This window comes from Penaeus chinensis, chromosome 37 (genome assembly GCF_019202785.1).
Source record: "Penaeus chinensis breed Huanghai No. 1 chromosome 37, ASM1920278v2, whole genome shotgun sequence".
Taxonomy (NCBI): Eukaryota; Metazoa; Arthropoda; class Malacostraca; order Decapoda; family Penaeidae; genus Penaeus; species Penaeus chinensis.
Genome location: NC_061855.1, coordinates 12,666,649 through 12,671,978, shown reverse-complemented (window position 1 = coordinate 12,671,978; position 5,330 = coordinate 12,666,649).

Below are 5,330 nucleotides of genomic sequence, written 5' to 3'. Positions count from 1 at the left end.
GACTATGGCATTATTGTTTCTACCCTTTCCCGTATGGGTAGACTCAACGCCTGGAAGAACATTCCACGCAGCTGATGGATCCAAAGGAGCGACATAGACCGGTTTGCCACTAGCGACGTCGCAGGAATTGCCAGAACGAGATCGCCACGGACAATGAACTCCGTAGTTCACAATGTTTATTAATGTAAAGATGAAATGAAAGTCTGGCCATAAAGTAAAGTTTAAATGGAAATAAAAGCAAAGCCAAATCAATAAAACATGTAAGTAAAGTTATACGAAATATCACCGAAGAGATATAAAGTAAAAATAAAGTAAACGAATTAACTAAGAAAAAGAATTATGTGAACAAATAATTATTGGCAGAGACAAAATGTGCGTTTAGTTCATAAAGCGTTTAAGAACAGGCATACAACATAAAATAGTAGATGTATGGATAAAAATGAGCAGCAACTATTTATCCTTTTAGAATGAATCTATGACGGTTGTGACTGTAAAGTTCCTTGGCAGGAGAAAGAAACGCGTCCGTGTCTCGGAGCAGACATTTATTTTTCTTGCTCTGTATGTGCGAAAAATACTGTCGCGTTTGTTTCGCGAAAGGCAAATTATTGCGGCCGTTTGTTTCGTGCGGTACGCTGCTGTTCGCATTTATCATACAAATAAATACCTGGCTCGGATATTTAAGAACAAGTAAAAGACTTACTAAAAGACATTGTAAAAATTATAAAAGAATGAAACTGAGATGTAAAAAACAAGCATTGTGCCGAGTTCTGTGGCACTGACCATCAGCTGGTAGGATGCTACCCTATGGGTCCACTTTAAACTCTTTGTTCCTCTAGTGGTTACTCTAGGGTGTTTCACTCGGACAGCCTAAGTGGGGAGGAGTGTGCCCAAGGGTTTGCTACAGCAGTCTCTGACTCTGTGGGAGTCCTTCAAGTGTGAAACACTCAAAGCAGCGCAGGAGTCCATTGGTGTACGCCCTAGGGCAATGTAGAATTACATATCCCTGGAGACATGGGAGGCCACTGTAGCGTGTCATATGGCTCGGCTGAATGGCAATCAGGACTTGCACCATTCCTTGGTGCATAGGGCTCGGACACTGCTGAGAAGGAACAAGGAACAATACAATTCATCGGGAATCTTGCTGAGGAGGCTGAAGGCCATTTCTTGGTAAATAAACTTTACCCTGTCTACCGAGCCCTGAGAAAACTGAACTCTAAGGGAATTCCCACACGGATCATTGACCTAATAGCAAGCATATATATCAGTACTGAAAGTGCTACAAATTGTGGTAGGGGCCTGTCGAATTTCTTCCTTGTTAATTCAGGGCTGTGTCCTTGCACCAACACTTTTCATCACCTGCATGAACTGGATGATGGGCAGAGCTACTATCGAAAGTCAGTGTGGAGCAACACTGGGCAATATCAAGGTCACACTTTGTCGGCGATGTTACTATCCTATCTGAGTTTCCGGAATTATTGGTGACAGTTCCTGATGCATTTAGCAAAGAGGTGAAGCCCTTGGGCCTAGAGGTCTCCTGGACCAAGACCAAGATTTAGGACTTAGGCCTGTTAGGGAAACCCAATCAGTCGATTCATGCTTGCAGTGAGGATATTGAAGTCACAGAGAACTTTACATACCTTGGTAGCTTAGTCCATGCCTCAGACCAAGAAGTCAGTAGATGGATTGGTCTGGCAGCAGGAGCCATGAACTCAATCAGCAAGAGTATTTGGAGGTGATGGTATCTATGCAGAAGGACCAAGCTATATATCTTCAAGGCCTTGACACTGCCGGGTTTGCTCTATGGAAGCTGAACCTGGATGCTATCTACTGCCTTGGATTCTTGTCTTGATACGTTTTGTAACAAGTCTCTTCACCGGATCATAATGAACAGTTGGTAGGACCTGTATCCAACCGATGGTTACACTGTGAGACTGGTATGGAGCTTGTTGCTTGCATAATCTGGGATCACCAATTTAGGCTATATGGGCACCTAGCTCATTTTCCTGTGGATGACCCTGCCCATCACGTTGTCTCTCTGTGAGACAATCTTGGGTAGAGGAGGCCCGTGGAACGAATTAAGAGGTCATGGCTGTGGCAGCTCCACAAGACCTGTTGCAAGGAGTTAGAATGGGCCGAGGGCCTACCTGGAGACTCACAATGAGGAACCCTCATGCCTTCAAGCGAAGGGTGGATGTGGCCATGTGCCCCAGTCGGCGTTAGCCCCTTGATGATGATGATGATAATATATATTTATACATATTTATGTGTATGTATATAAACGTTTGCGTATGTATATTTATATATATGGATAGATAGATATATAAATATTCATGTATATATCATATACATTAAATACATATATACATATATGTATATGCACAAATATATGTATATGTATACATAGATATATATATCTATAGAAGGCCACCACCAGTCGAAATCGTCTATAGCATTACTGTCACTACCCTCTCCCGTATAGTTAAATCAATGCCTTGACGAAAGAATGTGAGGAGCAAGCTGTAGCCCATGCAGCAGGTTCCCTCCCTCCACGTAGCTGATGAATCTAAAGGAACGGCATAGATCGATACAGTTTCTGGGGTTGCCAGAACTGCCTGAGAGATTCGGACTCCGGATTTTCCTCAGGGATGACTCACAAAGCCTTTTTCATCTTAAAGATACCACAAGACAGTGGATTGTTTTGTATAGGGTGAACTCCCATAGCCTTTGACCATGCACGGACTGAACTACAAGGCAACAATTGTTTTGTATAGAGTATCTATATGTGTGTGTGTGTGTGTGTGTGTGTGTGTGTGTGTGTGTGTGTGTGCATATGAATGCATATACATATATATATATATGTGTGTGTGTGTGTGTGTGTGTGTGTGTGCATATAAATACATGTTTATTATTGTAGTGTACGGCTGCGCACTCGCCGACTCTAAGGTCGATCTCGCCTGGACAGACATCGTCCTCGGGCGCCGAGTGGTTGAGGCCACATGCCTGCCTCCTCTACCACGGAACAAAAGACGTGGGGAACTCTACGATGCTGCCATTGACTGGGATGAAACGTCCCGGGCTCCGCTTCCACCGACGATGCGGGTGCACTCGCTGTGCACCCGCACGAGGCTGGTGCTTCACCCGCCATTTACGCCTCGCCCACGTGATTCTAGTGCGACTTCATAAGCCGTGACCAAAGCCATACGAGCCGCCAAATACAGTGTTAAGAACTAATGTGAATATGGTTATAAAAATAACCAAAGAACGTATTTTCAACCAAGTCTCGTTTTTTTTCTTTTCGCGCCATGCTTATGGGGAAGACAGTTCGGTCCTGACTTCTATGCTGGACAGTGGTTCCGCTCCCGGTATTGTGCTCGCTTTGGATTTACCTTGCTGTGGATTTGCCTCGCTTCACGCCAGAATTAACGAATCCGTGATTTGTTTTGCAAAATAAGTATTCTTATGGTTGTGTGTGGAAGACACCTGGTCTCTGTTGGACTTTGGCGTGTGTCATGCTGCATTACTACTTGCAGGGTGCACTCTCTTCCACAAAAACCCAAAGCAGCCCTTTGATCACAAAGGATCAGAGCATAAAAGGACCACTCACTTAGAAGGAACACTGCTTGAGGATCCGTACCTCCAGTGTGCCATTTACTAATTTAAGCTGAGTTATTACTTAGTTTTTTTTTTTTGTTGTTGTTGTTGTTTTACCGATTGGTTGTTTCTTTGTTCTTTTTCCTTTCCCCCAGCTTGAGGATCCGTACCTCCTGGGAGAAAGATCTTCCACATTCTCGCCCGTATTTTAAGGGCCGTTTCCGCTTATCTTTGCCGTTCTTTTGTTTATTGTTTTTACTTTGCCTTGGTCGATTCCTGCCTGTCCTTGTGGGTGTTCAGGCAGTCTTCGTGATATGACCTTTAGGTGTTTTATTGTTTTACTTGGCTTCCGCCGCTAAGTAAATTTCTTCGTACAAGTTTTTATCTCGTTAACTACACAAGTGTTTTTATTCAGAGTTCCTCAGCACTATATATATAATTTTTTTTTGTTTGTTTGTTAATCTCCATTCTGGGTTGGAAATTAATTTGTTTGAAATAGTGTTTGGTGTATTTGTTTGTGCTTACACTCTGTTTAAAAATACTTATAGAGTTGGGACGCCAACTTAGGGGTAAATGTTCGTGAGTAATTTTGTTTTTACATCTGGTGTTGATTTCCACGTACATCACCCCGCTGTGATTAAATTGGTGATGTACGCAACTATCAAAATTTCTCATGACTGAATTACTTGTAGACCTCCTTAAAGAGTGTAACCTGTCAAATGAATATCATACCGTCATAGAACTTTTACTCAGTCCCAGTCAGGAAAACAAATGACATCCGTGTTAAGTTCTGGTTTTGAATAAAGCTGAATGCTTAACGTTCTTGGATTTGGGTCTCCTAAACAGCACATTGCTGGTTACTCTATCTCGCAACCCTGAAAGGCTGTAAAAAGGCTAGATGAATCAGAGTATATTAAGCTGATATTCTAGAATAGATCATAACTTTGCTACACCTGGGTTCCCACTTCCAGCAGGTGGATGCTCAATCCGAAGGGAAGAGGAAGAATTCTATGATCTTGCTTTTTCTTCCATACACGTCCACGCAGACGCTCAGCCTACGCTATCTCCCTTTTCACATTTACACACTTACACATCCAACATTCAGCACACACATTCTGTATTTTCCTTCCACCCTCTTCTCATACAACATTCACACCCCCATACACAACACACACGGTTCCCGAACCTACTAATCGGGTGGTGGCAGCGTGACGTAGGCCTGGAACCTTACATCTGTTCACTGCAGACGAATCTTTTCCTGAATAGTTTTATTCTTATTCTCGGTCGAGCCCGAACTAAACCAGATACATAAAAATCTACTTGGTCTACGCCCCGCTACAACTGTCTTTTTGGTAGGCAGCGGTGGGATAGAACATTATTTTTATTATAAAGTGCCTGGTCAAGCCTTTGTGCAATCCATCGCAAGCCAAGTAACAGGTTGCAGAGTAAGTGCTGGTACGCAAAATGCCTCGTACACGCAATAGCGCTTTAGGAGAACCCACTAATGAGTCCTCGGGTTCCTCCGCAAACACCCTCCTTGAGGTCCCCGACTTTCCTCGAGGAGATAACTCTCAACCCCATGACCACTTCTCGCTCTCGATGTACGAGGAACTGGTGGATAAATTTGAGCGGCTCAATTTTCGGTTCGGTATCCTGGAAGGGCAGTACGCCAATATCGTGCGATTACTGGAGCCCAGGACATCCGAACCTCCCTCTCCCTCTCGACCACCAGCTGCGGC